This window comes from Macaca fascicularis, chromosome 3 (assembly GCF_037993035.2).
Source record: "Macaca fascicularis isolate 582-1 chromosome 3, T2T-MFA8v1.1".
Classification (NCBI taxonomy): Eukaryota; Metazoa; Chordata; class Mammalia; order Primates; family Cercopithecidae; genus Macaca; species Macaca fascicularis.
Window position 1 is genome coordinate 59,956,710 of NC_088377.1, and position 18,278 is coordinate 59,974,987.

Here is an 18,278-nt window from a genome sequence, read left to right on the forward strand (position 1 = left end):
AAAAAAAAAATATATCCAGCATAGGCCGGGCACAGTGACTCACGTCTGTAATCCTAGTACTTTGGAAGTTTGAGATGTGTGGATTACTTGAGCCCAGGAGTTCCAGATCAGCCTGGGAAACATGGTAAAACCCTGTCTCTACAAAAAAAAAATAAAATAAAATAAAAAAATTATAGCCTGGCACAGTGGTGCACAACTCCAGTCGCAGCTACTTGGGAGGCTGAGGCAGGAGGATCACTTGAGCTTAGGGAGGTCAAGGATGCAGTGAGCCGTGATCATGCCACTGCACTCCAGCCTGAGTGACAGAGAGAGACCCTACCTAAAAAAAAAAAAAAAAAAAAAAGGTCCAGTATCTAGGCTGGGTGTAGTGGCTCACGCCTGTAATCCCAGCACTTTGGGACACCAAGGGGGTGAGATCCCTTGAAGCCAGGAGTTCTAGACCAGCCTGGGCAATAAAGCAAGACACTGTCTCTACAAAAATATTAAATAAGAATAATGAGGCCGGGCTCAGTGGCTCATGCTTGTAATCCCTGCACTTTGGGAGGTTGAGGCGGCTGGATCACCTGAGGTTAGGAGTTCGAGACCAGCCTAGCCAACATGGTGAAACCCCATCTCTACTAAAAATACAAAAAAAAAAAAAAAAAAAAAAATTAGCTGGGCCTGGTGGTGCATGCCTGTAATCCCAGCTACTCAGGAGGCTGAGGCAGGAGAATCGCTTGAACCCAGGAGGCGGAGGTTGCAGTGAGCTGAGATTGCACCGCTGCTCTCCAGCCTGGGCAATAGGAGCGAAACTCTGTTTCTAAAACAAAACAAAACAAAACAAAAACAAACAAAAAGAATAATGGAATAATAATAAAAGACCAGCATCTGGCACAGTGCTGGCCCCAGTGGAGACACCTGTGCCCGTGCACGGGTGAGTGACTGTACCTGAGTCCCCAAGGCCTCTGTTGGACCCCACGAAATCCTCTGCGGGCGGCGCTGAGCCCTCTCCATGACGGGAAGGTCCTTAGAGGGCTAGGCCTGCGTGTCCCCCCACCTCCACCTCCCTCCTCCTTTGTCACCACACCCCTCCCCACAAGGCTAGAAGGATCCGGTACACCCAGTAAACCACATGTACTGAGCCATGGTTACCGCCCTGCCCCTGCTCTACTTCGGTGGCTCAGACACACTCATCAGCTTCTGTTCGGCACAAGGTGCCTGGGGACCCCTCGGTGCTGATCTCATTCCAGCCTAAATAAAGGTGTGGGTTGCTCTTGTCAGCTTGGGTGGTCTCTGTTGGGGAAAGGGTTTGTGGGAGGCTTTCTGGGATGTTGCAAGAGACTCTAAAGGCACCCCCAACCCTGCTCCCTTTTGGGGCCAGAAAGCCCCTGTCTATTTTTACTTTTATTTTAATTAATTTTTTTTTTTTTTGAGAGAAGGTCTTGCTCTGTTGCCCAGGCTGGTGTGCAGTGGCACCATCACGGCTCACTGCAGCCTTGACTTCCTGGGCTCAAGTGAGCCTCTTGCCTTAGCCTCCTGAGTAGCTGGGACTACAGGCATGTGCCATCATGCCTGGCTAATTTTTGTCAAGATGGGATTTTGCCATGTTGCCCAGGCTGGTCTCGAACTCCTGAGCTCAAGCAATCCGCCTGCCTCAACTTCCCATAGTGCTGGGATGACAAGCATAAGCAACCGCGCCCAGCCTGGAAGCCCCTGTCTAATAAAGGCAAAGAAGCGTGGGGTTCCCTTCCCCGACATGTGGAAGGTTTGGGGGCAGGATGGGGCTGTAATGACCCCAGCTGAGTCCCTAACAGCCAGAAAAGGGCAGGGTCTCCCCAACATGCCATCATTTCATGGCTGACTCTGCCACTTTAGGCACTGGGCCAACTCTAGGCCTGGCAGTAGGGCGTCTCGTCTGCCCACAAAGGCCTCCAAGCCCCGCCCCGCAGATGCCAGCTTTCCCTGGGAAGGCAGAAGGGAGATCATTACTGAACCCTAATTAACAAAGACAAGCAGACACATTTCAGTGGAGAAACATGTGACTGGTGCTGGAATTGCGATCTCTTTAGAAACTCGAGAAAGATGGTCGGGTGTGGTGGCTCATGCCTGTAATCCCAGCACTTTGGGAGGGCGAGGCGGGCGGATCATGAGGTCAGGAGATCAAGACCATCCTGGCTAACATGGTGAAACCCCGTCTCTACCGAAAATACAAAAAATTAGCCGGGCGTGGTGGTGGGTGCCTGTAGTCCCAGCTACTCAGGAGGCTGAGGCAGGAGAATGGCATAAACCCGGGAGGCGGAGCTTGCAGTGAGCCGAGATCGTGCCACTGCACTCCAGCCTGGGCAACAGAGCGAGACTCCGTCTCAAAAAAAAAAAAGAGCTCTCAAGAGCTCAAGACAGAGTTGGAAGGGTGGAGAGGGGGTGGGGAAGGCTGAGAGAGGGAGGCAGGGGCCAGAGGGTGTGTGCCTGTGTGTGACTGGGGACAAGGAAATGACTCTCAGGTCTTGGGCAGCAGAAGGGAGGATCATGGAGAATGCCCTTGTTCTGTATCACCTCAAAGAAATAGAGGCCCAAAGACAGTTAACTCATCCAAGATCAGAGACAGCAAGTTAAGTTATCCAAGATCAGAGACAGTAGGTTAACTTATCCAAGATCACACAGCTCAAAAGTGATGGTACTGGTTCCTGAGAAGGCAAAAAGGGACCTATCCCTGTGCCTGCCACTGTTCAGTCCCTCCCCGTGTCCCCCCAGTACCCTCTGCAGAGGTCAATCCTACACTAGCATCCAGGCCTGGCTCAGCTCATCCTCTCCAGGAAGCCTGTCCCACCACAGCACCCACTGGGTGACAGGAGACCCCACAGAAGAGAGAGGCTTAGCAGGAGATCAAAGAGGACGATGACAAGTGGTGCTATTGTATTTGAGGCTTCTGGCCTTTCTCCACTTGTACCCCCCGAAAAGGGATCACAGCCCTCTGCCTGGCAGGCGTTTCCCCCACAGCTGAACTTCTCGAAATGGGCCTCAAACAATTCTGGTGTGGAGAGAGGTAGGTGAGTGTAGGTGGAATGATCTTCCTCAGCGACATGTAATTTTTTTTTTTTTTTTTTTGAGACAAGGTCTCACTCTGCTGCCCAGGCTGGAGTACAGTGGCAAAATCATAGCCCACTACAGCCTCCAACTTCCAGGGTCCAGCGGTCCTCCCACTTCAGCCTCCTGAGTAGCTGGGACTATAGGCACACACCACCATGCCCGGCTAATTTTTTATTTTTTGTAGAGATAGGACCTCATTATGTTTCCCAGGCTGGTTTCGAACTCATGGATGCAAGCGACCCTCCTTCCTTGGCCTCCCAAAGTGCTGGGATTACAGGCGTGAGCCACTGCACCCAGCTAGCAGCATGCAATTTGACATAGTTCCTTAAATTGAGATGAAAGTGGAACGTTTACAGAGGAGACAATGTGGGGATGTCCTAGATAAAACTGGAGCCCGCCAAGAGCTTGGCCCTGACCAGTGGGGCTGTATGGGCTCCTCAGTCATGGGGACATCAGCAAAAGAGCTTGCCAGGGCCAGGTCTGAAGGGCCCAGTCCATGTTGCAAAGCCAGGCCTCCCAGGCCGTCCATACTCCAGCCTGGCCAGCCTGTCTGCCTCACCACGTCCCACTCATGACAGCCCATCCCTCCTCCTCACCTGGTTATGCACTCCAGGGTGGCCCCAGGGGAGGCAGACGTGGCATGGGCAATTCTTCCCATTTTACTGGGAAACTGAGGCCCAGGTAGGCAAGCCTGACTTGCTGGAGTCACACAGGAAGTTGGCAGCTCTGTACCATCCCTGGGTCTGGAGCCCCTGCTCTGGGGAAGGAGAGGTGGGGCGCTGCCTTCCCAGAGTCCCCTCAAGCTGGCAGGGATGGCTGTACCCCCAGGGTCAGAGGAGAACTAAAAGGAGCGGAAGCTGGCCTGGGTCCCGGGAGAGCCCTTGTGTTTGCCCAAAAGGGAGCTGGAGAGGGGCGGCTCGGCCCATGTGCAGGGAGGAGCTGTGGGAAGCAGCAAAGAGAAGTGGATTTGGTGGGTAGAGGGGCCCCCCCTTGGTTCTAGTCCTCCCCGCAGCCCCTCCCAAACGGGCAGGGCTCTCCTGTCCCTTTCTCCTCTCCTGCAGCAAGCCCTATGGGAAGCGGCCTAGCTGGTGAGTGGCAGCTCAATCTCTGCTTAAATGCCTGCAGCGATGGGGAGTTCACTACCTTCCAAAGCTTTTTAAAAAATGTTAACCACTGCTATTCAAGAACAATTCTAGAATTTTTTCTTTTGAAAGAGAAGGTCTCATTCTGTCTCGCAGGCTAGAGTGCAGTGGTGTCATAGCTCACTGCAGCTTTGACTTCCTGGGCTCAAGCGATCCTCCCTCCTCAGCCTCCCGAGTACCTGAGACTACAGATGTACAGATGTGCAGCACCACACTGGCTCATTGTTTTCTCTTTTTGTAGAGACAGGGTCTTACTATGTTGCCCAGGCTGGTCTCCTGGCTTCAAGCAATCCTCCTGCCTTGGCCTCCCAAAGTGCTGGGATTACAGGCATGAGCCACTGCATCTGGCGGTTTTTTGTTTGTTTGTTTTTGGGAGAGTCTTGCTCTGTCACCCAGGCTAGAGTGCAGTGGTGTGATCTCGGTTCATTGCAACCTCTGCATCCCCCAGGTTCAAGCAATTCTCCTGCCTCAAGCTCCCAAGTAGCTGGGATTACAGGCGTCTGCCACCATGCCTGGCTAATTTTTGTATTTTTTGGTGGAGACAGGGTCTCAGCATATTGGCCAGGCTAGTTTCGAACTCCCGACCTCAAGTGATCTACCCGCCTCAGCCTCCTCAAGTCCTGGGATTACAGGCTGAGCCACTGTGCCCGGTCCTGCTGTTGCTTCTGAGGTTTGAAAACCGCTGCCTCAATGCTCCTGACTCAGCTCTTCCTACCCAAAGTTTCCCCCACCTCGTCTACTCTGTTCCTGCGCAGTCGCCCTTTCCTCCGGCGCCCTGGGCAGGTCTCTCTCTGCCAGCTCCACGCTTCTGAGAGGCCCCCAGCCTGCCTGCCACCCTGCCTGCAGTAAATACCACTCAGGTTTCACCTACTGAACATGGGCCCCTGGATGTGTCTCACAGGATCACAGATCCAGCCTTGGAGACCAGCACCACCATCACCCTTCCAGAACCTTCTGCCCTCTTCACACCCTGCTGCTGCCTCTAGATCCTAACCCCATCCCTTGTGGGGCCCAGCTGCCCATTGCCTGGGTTCAGACCTTCTCAACCCTCCCTGGCTTCTCTGCCCTATTTTTGCCTTCTCCAATCCACCCTCAGTGGGTGGAAGTACGGTTACCATGGTAACCTGAAGACAACACAAATCTTATTGTATCATTACAATGACTGGAAAAACCGTCAGTGCCACAAAATAAAGTTCAAGTCACTAGCTTTGCAGTCCAGGCCCTTTACCATTCTGGCAGCATTTTTGGGGGCTATTCTCCTTCCCCCTACTGCACAACCCCACCTGGCCACCCCAGGCTCAGGCTGCAGAACAGCATAGACCAGGGAATGGCTTTGGCCTCTTGCTAACTACCTGGTTTTTGTCTCTTTCAGGCTGTTTGCTCAGTTGCAAAATGGGAAGGACAACAGCACCCGCCTCACAGGCTAAGCGTCTAAGAAGCTGTGTGTGAAAAGCCCGCAGCACAGGGTCTGGCACACGTGGACATGCGAGATGGGAGGAGGGGATTTCCCAGCTCCTCATCTCTGCAGGGACTGGCCCCTGGCCTAAGGAACACCAGTTCTCCAAGGAGGGGGAGCTTTCCCTGACCCCCCGATGTGTGGCACGCAGAGGAGAGCGAGCTACTTCTGGAAGGGGAGTTGGGGGAAAGGGCAAGTTAGTCTTTACTGAGGGTGGCAGTGAGGTGGCACTTTGGTCTCACCTTGGCTGCAGAAACCCATCCTGCTCCTGTCTTATTTCCTGGGGATTTCAGCTGTGTGCAGGCACAGATGCATCTCCCAAGTGCCCCACACGTGCCTTGACCTCCTCTCCTCCCTCTGGCCAGTACTGAACCTCTTGGTGATCCACGATGGCACCTCTGTGTCCTACATCCTTTTCTGGCCGTCTCCTTCCCTCCTTCCAGCCCCCCCTCTAGGACCCTGACCCCAACCATCCTTCATCCCCATGAGGACATTCAGTCCACTGTCCCTCCCCTATCCCTCCCTGAGAGAAGGAGCAGGCAGAGAGGATTTTGCATGAGCCTTTAGCAACCCTCTTCCACCCATCCTGTTTCTTTCTTCTTCTTCTTTCTTTTTTTTTTTTCCCAGATAAATAGAGATGGGGTCTTGCTACGTGGCTGGTCTCAAACTCCTGGGCTCAAGTGATCCTCCTGCCTCAGCTTCCCAAAGTGCTGGATTATAGGCATGAGCCACCACATCCAGCTTCATTCCTTTTCTAAGTAGGGTACTCCTTTTCTTGCCATTCCCCCCATCCTCCTTCCTCTCCCACCACTCACCTCCCTCTCTACTGAATATGCTGAAGATCATGCAGCTGCTGTTCCTACCTCTAAAACCCTCTCTTGGCTGGGTGTAGTGGGTCACATATGTAATCCCAGCACTTTGGGAGGCTGAGGCGGGTGGATCATTTGAGGTCAGGAGTTTGACACCAGCCTGGCCAACTTGGTGAAACCCCATCTCTGCTAAAAAATACAAAAAATAGTTGGACGTGATGGCACGTGCCTGTAAACCCAGCTACTCAGGAGGCTGAGGCAGGAGAATCGCTTGAACCCAGGAGGCAGAGGTTGCAGTGAGCTGAGATCATGCCACTGCACTACAGCCTGGGCGATAGAGCAAGACTCTGCCACCTCCCTTCACCAAAAATATAAAGGCCTCTGCATCCATTCCACTCTCCACTCTTGTTCATTCTCTCCTGCCCTCTAAACGGTGATCTGTCCTTGGCAGATTTAATCACTTGTCTTTCTCATTCTCTCCTGAGTCCACTATTCCACTCTGGTGCCTACCTCTTCCCCCAAAACTGCTCTGAACCATCCCACTGCAACTTGTTGCTTAGCCCCTCCATCTAGTCTCAGGCATTAGGACTGACCTCCCAGCAGAGGCTGGTGCAACCGATCACCTCCTGTAGTAAGTTTCTCTCTGGGCTTCACTTGCGGGCTTTTTGTCTCTCTCTCTTTTTTTTTTTTTTTTTTTTTTTGAGACAGAGTCTTGCTCTGTTGCCCTGTTGCCAGGCTGGAGTGCTGTGGCGCAATCTCAGCTCACTGCAACCTCTGCCTCCCGGGTCCAAGTGATTCTCCTGCCTCAGGCTCCCAAGTAGCTGGGATTACAGGCACGCGCCACCACGCCTGGCTAATTTTTGTATTTTTAGTAGAGACGGGGGTTTCACCATGTTGGCCAGGATGGTCTCGTTCTCCTGACCTTGTGATCCATCCGCCTCGGCCTCCCAAAGTGCTGGGATTACAGGCGTGAACCACCGCACCTGGCCCTCCATACATTTTTGATGTACAAATAAATGAACCCAGAGGATTAACTATGAGTCTAAAGGTTTACATAGGCAGGACCTGTGTAATAGCTGCTGGTAGCCAGGAGGGGACAGCAAAGAGCCACCCAGTGTGGATGAGACCAGAGCGGTGGTGGGGAAAGAGGGTGCGGCCACAACCCACTTCAGGAACCAACACCAAGCCCTAGGCTAGTGGGAGACCCTGCCCTGGGTTCTGAAGTATAATAAAATGGTAAAGACTTAGGTTCAAATCTCTGCCACACTACGCTGTGTGGCCTTGAGAAAGCTGCTTAATATCTCTGAGCCTCAGTCCCCTCCAATAAGTCCGGCTACTCGGGGAGATGACATGGTAACGTGAGTGGGCTTTGTAACCAGCAAATCGTAAGTGTGATGGGGTCAGGCGTGGTGGCTCACACCTGTAATCCCAGCACTTTGGGAGGCCAAGGCGGGTGGATCGCCTGAGGTCAGGAGTTCATGACCAGCCTGGCCAACACAGCAAAACTCTGTCTCTACTAAAAATACAAAAATTAGCCTGGCGTAGTGATGGGTGCCTGTAATCCCAGCTACTTGGGAGGCTGAGGCAGGAGAATCACTTGAACTCAGGAGGTGGAGGTTGCAGCGAGTTGAGATCACACGATTGCACTCCAGCCTGGGCGACAGAGTGAGACTCCGTCTCAAAAAAAAGTGTGACGTGAGTGTTAGGTGTCTGTGGTGTGAGCGGCTGCTCAGATGTCCATAACTGGGGCACAGGGTAGTTACATAACCATGATACAGGCTAAAGAAGAAACAGAGCTTTTTAAAGACCTGGGAACATGTTTATGTTTTAAGGTTAAGTGTGTAAATTTATAGAAAGAAGAACAGTGAGATGTAAAATTAATAAGCTTGGGGGGAAATCTGGAAGAAATGTATCATCATAAAAATGAACAGCCATCTGGGTTGTTAGATTTCTGTATTTTCCAAATTTATACCATGGGCATATATTTGCATATCTCTTTAGAGTGTGTGTGTGTGTGTGTGTTTTAGAGACAGGGTCTCACTCTGTCACTCAGACTGAAGTGAGGTGATGTGATCATTGTGATCACAGCTCACTGCAGCCTCAAACTCCTGGGCTCAAGTGACCCTCCTGCCTCAGCCTCCTGAGTAGCTGGGACTACAGGGACACACCACCACCCACCGCCATGCCCAGATAATTAAAATTTTTTTTTTTTTTTTAGAGATGGGGTCTTGCTATGCTGCCCAGGCTGATCTCCAACTTCTGGCTTCAAGCAATCCTCCTGCATTGGCCTCCCAAAGCGCTGGGATTACAGGCATGAGCTATCATGCCCGGCCCCCTGTAGGTTTTTATGACCTACTAGAATGTTCTTTGGATGGAATATTATAGCAGCTACCTGGGTAGAGGGTCTCTCCTGCCTTAGTCACCACCACTTTTTCCCAGCGTATCCTGAACAGCCCCCATTAGCTGTCCTGGGTTTTCTTTTTTCTTTTCTTTTTTGCGACCAAGTTACACTCTGCTGTTCAGGCTGCAGTGCAGTGGCGCGTCTCTCAGTTCACTGCAACCTCCGCCTCCGAGGTTTAAGTGATTCTCTTTTCTCAGCCTCCCAAGTAGCTGGGATTACAGGCATGCACCACCATGCCTGGCTAATTTTTGTGTTTTTAGTAGAGTCAGGGTTTCACCATGTTGCCCAGGCTGGTCTCGAACTCCTGACCTTACGTGATCCACCCGCCTCGGCCTCCCAAAGTGCTGGGATTACAGGCATGAGCCACCACACCTGGCAGTCTCTCTAATTTAATTCAGTGCCACTGTAGGCAGGTGGGGTGTGGCTTGGCTAGGCATTATAGAGCTACCAGCTACAAATGGTGTTCAGCCCCCGGGATCAAGTGTGGGTTGTCTCAGCCCCTTGCAGGCAGGGCTAGAGTTCCTTCTGGTGCAAATTGGGGGACCCAGCTCCTCCATCCCTCTGCAACCCCAGGCCCCCCACCAGGTCCCCTCCAGTTCAGCCTGGTGCCTTCCAGCACCCCTGGCCCCTAGAAATCCCTGGCCCACGGCTCCCTTGACCTGAGGCCTGAAATTCACCCACTGCCCTCTGAGGCTTGGTCCAAGTCCAAGTATGCCTTCCTCTCCAGCCAGACGCCTGCTCACCACTCAGCATGTCAGAGCAGGCAGGGCCTCTAGATTGTAATGGAGAAACTGAGGCACTGAGGGCAGATGTGATATCCCCAGTTAGGAAAACATTAAAGACATTCTGGGCTTCTCTCTCTCTCTCTCTCTCTTTTTTTTTTTTTTTTTTTTTAGAGACAAGATCTCACTCTGTCATGCACGCTGGAATCATGGCTCACTGCAGCCTCCAACTCTTAGGCTCAAGGGATCCTCCCACCTCAGCCTCCCGAGTAGCTGGGAATACAGTCGTTCGTCCCTACCATGTCTGGCTGATTTTTAAAAATGTCTTTACAGGATGGGATCTTTCTCTGTTGCCCAGGCTGGTCTCAAACTCCTGGGCTCAAGTGATTTTTCCCATCTTGGCCTTCCAAAATGCTGGGAATATAGGTATGAGCCACCACGTCTGGTCTGAGTCATTTCTTTTGACCCAGAACAAAACCAGCCCAGGAGTGGCTGTACTCTCACCCTACACTGGGGAGGCCCACAGCTTCAGGGTGCAGTGGAGCTCTTGCAATTTAACGACTGATTCATCTTCAAAAAAGCACAATCTCAACCAGGCGTGGTGGCTCACACCTGTAATTCCAGCACTTTGGGAGGCTGAGGCGGGCTGATCACCTGAGGTCAGAAGTTTGAGATGGCCAACATAGTGAAACCCCGTCTCTACTAAAAATACAAAAATTAGCCTAGTGTCATGGTGCACACCTATAATTCCAACTACTCGGGAGGCTAAGGCAGGCGAACCACTTGAACTCGGGAGGTGGAGGTTGCGGTGAGCCGAGATCACACCACTGCACTCTAGCCTGGGCGACAAGAAGCAAAACTCCATCTGAAAACAATAAAACAAAACAAAACAAAACAAAACAAAAAAAGCATAATCTCTTTCAGAATTTTCACCTTCTCATGGTGGTTCTGTTAGGAAAGGCTTCCATGGGAGCCTTCAGTAAGTGACCTAAAAAAAATCTCAGAGCCATTCTTTTTTTTTTTTTCAGATGGCGTCATGCTGTGTCACCCAGGCTGGAGTGCAGTTGCACAATCTCAGCTCACCGCAACCTCCACCTCCCGGGCTCAAGCCATCCTCCCACTTTGGCTTCCTGAGTAGCTGAGACTACAGGTGCGTGCCACCGTGCCTGGCTAATTTTTAAATTTTTTGTAGAGACGGGGTCTTGTTATGTTGCCCAGGCTGGCCTCAAACTCTTGGCCTCAAGTGATCCTCCTACCTTGGCCTCCCAAAGTGCTGGGATTACAGGGGTGAACCACTGTTCCTGGTTTAGAGCCATTCTTCTTTTTTGGTGGTTCTGAGACGGAGTTTCACTCTTGTTGCTCAGGCTGGAGTGCAATGGCGCGATCTCGGTTCACTGCAACGTCCGCCTTCTGGTTTCAAGCGATTCTCCTGCCTCGGCCTCCCGAGCAGCTGGGATTACAGGCACCTGCTACCATGCCCAGCTAATTTTTTTGTATTTTTAGTAGAGACGGGGTTTCACCATGTTGGCCAGGCTGGTCTCGAACTCCTGATCTCGTGATCTGCCCGCCTCGGCCTCCCAAAGTGCTGGAATTACAGGCATGAGTCACCGCGCCTGGCCCTAGAGCCATTCTTAACAGGGTTTGTCCCCCTGGAAACTTCCCGAAGCCTCACCCTCCTGGGAATTCCCTGCTGGGTGCCACAGTCATCTCTTCACCTCTCGGTTTCCACTCTCCCATCCTTGCACCGACATCCCACTGTTAGGCCTTCTTCAAGCATGGACCTTCTCATGCTCAGTCTCTCTGTGCTGTGCAAGAGTCTACTGGGTGGGCCTCACAGAAGGTTCCAGGCCCTGGCGCAAGCCCAAGGGAAATGATGATCCAAAATGGACTCAGATAAAGTTTCTGCCACTATGCATTGGGGGCTTTTGGTTGGAGTCCAGTTCAATTTTAGAAAAATAAAAATACATGTCTCGCACTTCTGAGTGTGCAGACTAAGGTCCATTCTGTATTTGCAAACGAGGACAAAAAGGCGGTTGGGTGCGGTGGCTCACCCCTGTAATTCCAACACTTTGGGAGGTCAAGATGGGCGGATCACTTGAGGCTGGCCAGGAGTTCGAGACTGGCCTGGCCAACCAGCTTGGCCTTTCACCATGTTAGGGTGCCTAAAAATACAAAAAATCAGCCGGATGCTGTGGCACATGCCTGTAATCCCAACTACTCAGGAGGCTGAGGCAGGAGAATCGTTTGAACCTGGGAGGCAGAAGTTGCAGTGAGCCGAGATCATGCCACTGCACTCCAGCCTGGCCAACAAGAGCTAAACTCCATCTCCAAAAAAAAAAAAAAGAGAAAAGAAAAAGAAAAAAGGCAACTGGGGGAAAACAGTCTTCCCAGCTCACCTGGCACTGCCCGTCTTTTTCCATATTCAGATCACATGGCGAGGCAGGTGTACTTGTCTGTCTTAGTGATAAGGAAGTGAAGGCTCAGATTCCCACAGCTAGTCAGGTGGGTACAGGCACTTGAACGAGACGGCGCTTTCCCATGGCCCATACGCTGCCTGGGACCCTGAAGGCTGATTCCTGGGCACTGCCCCAGCCACCTGCCTCTCTACAGACTATGTGCCACCCCTCCACCTGCCCTGGGACACCTGCCACCAGATGAAGGGGCCTGCTATTGCCTCTGCCTCCCCCAGCAGACCCCAGCTTCCACTCCAATTCACCTTGGAACTGCCGGTGCTGGCCCAGGCCAGGCTTTGGGGACCGTGCGAGGGAGGGCTTGAGAAAAGCCCATGTTTGTGCAGGAGTAGCCCTCTGTGACCTCTGGTGAACCCTTGGAGACTCCCAGGAGCCTGGACATGTTCCCAGCCCAGCATGACTAGAGGCATGAGTAAGTGTGGAGCTGGTTCTCCAGGCGGCTACCTGGCTTGGGTGCCAATGCCATCCCTGAGGGCTGGGGCCATGGCCACCTGCTAGCCCTGGGACATACAGTATTAACACGTCACTCAGGCTGGGCGCCGTGGCTCACGCCTGTAATCCCAGCACTTTGGGAGGCCGAGGCGGGCGGATCACAAGGTCAGGAGATCGAGACCACGGTGAAACCCCGTCTCTACTAAAAATACAAAAAATTAGCCGGGCGCGGTTGTGGGCGCCTGTAGTCCCAGCTACTCAGGAGGCTGAGGCAGGAGAATGGCGTGAACCCGGGAGGCGGAGCTTTCAGTGAGCCGAGATCGCGCCACTGCACTCCAGCCTGGGCAACAGAGCGAGACTCCGTCTCAAAAAAAAAAAAAAAAACAAACAAACAAAAAAAAACCCGTCACTCACACTGAGCCTCAGTTTCCCCCTCTGTAAGGTGGGCTCTAGCATCTACCTCCTAGGTGTGAAGCCTAAATGAGATGCCTCCTCTGTCTGCACTCCGCTGTAACCCTGGTTCCTAGAACACTGCCTTGCCCCAGCAGGACCTCCTGAAATACGTGTGAAAGGCACCCGCATACAGCACCCAGTGCAGGGCCAGAAACCCAGTGACCTCTCAGCTGGGTGCCCACCAGAGCCACACTCACTGCATTGTGCTGCTGCAGCTTCCACTGTCTCTACCTTTCCAACATCACCTGACCATTCTGCCCCTCTGAGAGCTCCGGAAACACACTTCTGGCATCCAGTGACCCCCCAACCCCTGCCGTTCACCCCGCCAAACACAGCCCACCCTCCTCTCTGCCTCTCAAAGTCCCATCTTCCCCTGAGGCCCAAGCACGGCCTTCCTTACTCCAGGATCCAACTACCCCTCACCCTCCTGATCCCCCTTCTGGGGGTTCCCACGGCCTGTCGGCAGCCGCCACATCACTGTACCCTAGGTACTTTTTTTTTTTTGAGACAGAGTCTCGCCCTGTTGCCCAGGCTGGAGTGCAGTGGTGCGATCTTGGCTCACTGCAACCTCTGCCTCCTGGGTTCAAGTGATTCTCCTGCCTCAGCCTCCCAAGTAGCTGGGATTACAGCTGCGTACCACCATGCCTGGCTAATTTTTGGATTATAAGTAGACACGGGGTTTTACCATGTTGGTCAGGCTGGTCTCGAACTCCTGACCTCAAGTGATCCTCCTGCCTTGGCCTCCCAAAGTGCTGGGATTACAGGTGTGAGCCACAATGCCTGGCCCACCCTGGAGGCTCTGGCCAGTCCTTAGTGCTCACCACGTGGCATGTTTCCCTGCAGGGACAGCCTCTGCAAATCTGGGTTTGGGAGGCCAGGGCACAACCCATGGTGGACATGGAGGTGGATGGGTGGCTTAAAAAGGGTCAGGAGGCTGGGCATGGTGGCTTATGCCTGTCATACCAGCACTTTGGGAGGCCAAGGCAGGAGGATCACTTGAGGCCAGGAGTTTGAGACCAGCCTTGCCAACATGGTGAAACCCCATCTCTACCAAAAATACAAAAATTAGCCGGCCATGGTGGCATGTGCCTATAATCCCAGCTACTCGGGAGGCTGAGGCAGGAGAATAGCTTGAACCTGGGAGATGGAGGTTGCAGTGAGCGGAGATTGTGCCACTGCACTCCAGCCTGGGCAACAAAGTGAGACTTGGTCTCAAAAAAAAAAAAAAATATATATATATACACACACACACACACACACACACACACACACACACACATATAAAACACAAAAAAAGGGTCAGGAGAGGCACTGCACTGTTGAAGGCGGGGTAGACACCCCCCACATCTTACCACCACGCTTGCAGTTCCCATGGAGACACCCCTCCTTCTGTGGTTAGGAACCCGCTCACCGACAACCTCATCTATTCACTAAGGTCAACCAGACCCCCTTTATCAGGAGTGGGCACACTGACCTGGCCTGACCCCTCCCTCCTGAACCCAGACTGGGTAAAACTTAGAAATCACTGGTACCACCACTCCTTTCTCTTCCCCAGGATGTGAGGCCACATTCAAGCTTAGCCTTCCTCCATCTACTTGGGTCAGGCGCCCAGGTGAGGTGGCTAAACAGGAGGGCAGGGGCCTAGGCCGGGCACGGTGGCGCACGCCTGTAATCCCAACACTTTGGGAGGCTGAGGTAGGTGGATCACTTGAGGTCAGGAGTTGGAAACCAGCCTGGCCAACATGGTGAAACCCTGTCTCTACTAAAAATACAAAAATTAGCTGGACATGGTGGCGGGCACCTGTAATCCCAGCTACTCGAGAGGCTGAGGCAGAATTGCTTAAACCCAGGAGGCAGAGGTTGTAGTGAGCCAAGATCGCACCATTGCACTCCAGCCTGGGTGACAAGAGCAAGACTCTGTCTTAAAAATAAAATAAAATAGTGGCTGGGCGCAGTGGCTCATGCCTGTAATCCCAGCACTTTGGTAGGCCAAGGCAGGTGGATCACCTGAGGTCAGGAGTTCAAGACCAGCCTGACCAACATGGTGAAACCCCGTCTCTACTAAAAATACAAAATAAAATAAAATAAAATAGCCAGGCGCAGTGGCTCACACCTGTAATCCCAGCACTTTGGGAGGCTGAGGCGGGCAGATCACGAGGTCAGGAGTTTGAGACCAGCCTGGCCAACATGGTGAAACCCTGTCTCTACTAAAAATACAAAAAATAGCCAGGCGTGGTGACAGTTGCCTGTAATCCCAGCTACTCAGGAGGCTGAGGCAGGAGAATCGCTTGAATCCGGGAGGTGGAGGTTACAGTGAGCTGAGATCACACCACTGCTCTCCAGCCTGGTTGACAGAAAAGAACTCTGCCGCAGAAAAAAAAAAAAAGAAAGGCAGGGTCCTGGCTTCTGTTCCCAGCCCCCAGAACCTGTGCCCCACAGCAGGCTTAGCTCCAGCCCCCAGCACCATGACTGGGCCCTATTCCCAGTGCCCCTCCACAGCCAGTGCCTCTTACCAGGCTTTGGGATGAGTCCTTGGAAAGGCCTAGAAGAGAAACAGAGGCAGGGGTGTCAGAAGGAGGACCTGGGGGATGAGGAAGACACCCCTGGGAAGCAGTGGCCTCGGTCTCTCCTGGGAGCACCCCAGACCTACGGCAGCAGAATCTGCATTTTAACAAGCCGCCCTGGGGCTCTGTGTGTGCAGGACACTGAGACAATGTGGCAGGGTGCTGGCATTGGCAGTGTCACTCTGCAGGACGCAGACCTGGGCCTTGTGCAGGCTCTGCCCTGGCTGGCCCTGGGACCTTGGGCAAATCCCTCTGATGGGGGCTGAATGCCTTTCCCGGGGGCTGGGGGTGCAGTGAGCGGGTGTTGCTGAACAGGTTGAAGATGCCCTTGAAGGCTGCCCTTGCCATCGTGGGGTGACCAGTCCCACTTCTGAAGGGTTCCCTGCACTCGGGCTGGCCTGCAGTCCCTTTCTGGCCACCCCCAGGACCCAGGATGGCGCCAGGAGAGCCACATTGTCCAGTAGGGAGAGCAGGACCTAGGGAAAGGCTAAGGATTCACAGGTATAAGCCTCCATCTGAGCTAGTCCCGCCTCTTCACCCTCATCCTTCCCCCTGAGTACCTGGTGACTGTGAACTTGATCTTGTCGGCCACGGCAAGAATCCTCTCCAGGTTCTGGGAGCCGAAGGTGCAGGGCTTTCGGAACGGGATTCCCGGGGGCAGCCCCTCAATGATCACGGAGCGGGGTTACTCTTGATCCGCTTGTAGGGGACCTGGACCGGGTACTTGATACCCAAGACTTCCCCTGTGGGTGAGAGGCAGGGTCCTGCCCATCAGGAGTGAGAGGCAGCGTGGGGTGTGTGTACATGGGATTGCAGGGGTGTGATGGAAAGACATGCGTGCAGGAGAGTGAATGGCACGAGAAAGGTCTCGGGTAGCACCGTGGAAAAGTATAGGCATTACAATGTGAGCTATTTGATCAGAACATTAAAAAAAGGCCAGCATGGTGGCTCATGCCCGTAATCCCAGCATTTTGGGAGGCCAAGGCAGGAGGATCACTTAAGTCTAAGAGTTCGAGATCATCCTGGGCAACAGAGCAAGATCCTGTCTCTACCAAAAATTTCTAAAAAATAGCTGGACATAGTGGTGCATGCCTGTAGTTCCAGCCACTTGGGAGGCTGAGGCAGGAGGATTGCTTAAGCCCAAGAGTTTGAGGCTGTAGTGAACCATGATCACGGGTGACATGGTGAGACCCTGTCTCAAAAAAAAAAAAAAAAAAAAAAAGAAAAGAAGGAAAAAGCCACACCAATATGCTCCCATGTCATATGCTCCTTTTTTTTTTTTTTTTTTTTTTTTTTTGAGACAGAGTTCTGCTTTTGTTGCCCAGGTTGGAGTGGAATGGCACGATCTCAGGTCACTGCAACCTCCACCTCGCAGGCTCAAGTGATTCTCCTGCCTCAGCCTCCTGAGTAACTGGGACCACAGGTGTGCACCACTGCACCTGGCTAATTTCTTTTTTGTATTTTTGGTACAGATGGGGTTTCGCCATGTTGCCTGGGCTGGCCTTGAACTCCTGAGCTCAAGTGATCTGCCTGCCTCAGCCTCCAAAAGTGCTGAGATTACAGGCATGAGCCACCGAGCCAGGCCCCTGTCTATTAAATTCTGTGTGTAGTAGTTGAAAGCGTGTCTCACCTCATTGGTCTGCAAGGCTCATGAGTACAGGGACTGTGTCTGTTTTATTCATGGCAGTATCTCCAGTGCCTGAGATAGTGCCTGGCACACAGTAAATGCTCAAGACATACACGTAAAGGGGTGGATCGTTTCCCCAGAAATGCCCTCGACTGGAACTGGGAAACCTCCCATTTCTCTGCCCACAGCAGCTGCGTGTCCCTCCCTCGGGGGTTCTGCGCTGCTTACCGTATTTCTTATTGAAAAGCTCCTGGCCCTGCTCCCTTAGCGTGTGGGCGATGTAGATCCGTGAGAGCCTCGCGTCGTAATATTCTGCAAAGCGCAAAACGATTATGGGTTTGGGCTGTTCAGTGAAAAGGCATTTGGTGACTTTTAAGGAAGATGATTTTCTAATTATGGGGAACTCCTTCTCTGACAATTAACGGATCTTTGGAGTGGGCCCCTCAGGTCCTTCAGCACCAACGTCTTGATGGAGATGTGTGTTTTCCAGAAGGACATGCACTGTTACCACAACAGTGATGACTTGGAAATTAAGTTAATTGTTGACATTTGAAAACCACCAAACCAATAAATAAGCCCCGGAGGGGAGGGGCACCATGGAGTGCGGAGTCCTGTGCCCCGGGCTGGCGAGCAGGGGGCGGGGGCTTCATGAAGTCACTGGGGGGCTGGAGACAAGGAAGGAATGGAAGCCCAGCTGATCCAGCAGACGGTGGAGGACGGGCAGTCCCCACAGACACAGCGGACGGGCCTGGCAGCTCCCAATGCAACCTCCACCTCCCAGGCTCAAGTGATTCTCCTGCCTCAGCCTCTTGAGTAGCTGGGACCACAGCCATGTGCCACTGCGCCTGGCTAATTTATTCTTTGTGTTTTTGGTAGAGATAGGGTTTCGCCATGTTGCCCAGGCTGGCAGCAAACCCCTGAGATCAAGTGATCCACCTGCCTCAGCTGGGATTACAGGCATAAGCCACTGAGCCACCCTCACCCATTAAAAACTCCCAAGTGTGGCCAGGCGCGACATTACAGGGATATGCAGACCAAGGCCCAGAGGGCCCTGGTCTATCTATCTAGGGCCCTGGGCCCTATCTATTTTTAAGAAAAGAAATCAGAAGCCGAGTGCAGTGGCTCATGCCTGTAA

The 18,278-nt window shown here is 52.8% G+C and overlaps 1 long non-coding RNA gene across 1 annotated transcript; it reads right to left on the bottom strand.

Moving 5' to 3' along the window:
• Positions 1 to 15,737: 15,737 nt before the first annotated feature.
• LOC141409846 (uncharacterized) lies at positions 15,738 to 17,919 on the bottom strand. The gene is made up of 2 exons (XR_012432338.1): positions 17,372 to 17,919; positions 15,738 to 16,259 (listed from the first exon to the last, which is right to left on the bottom strand). It is a non-coding gene; the product is annotated as an uncharacterized lncRNA (long non-coding RNA).
• Positions 17,920 to 18,278: the final 359 nt, after the last annotated feature.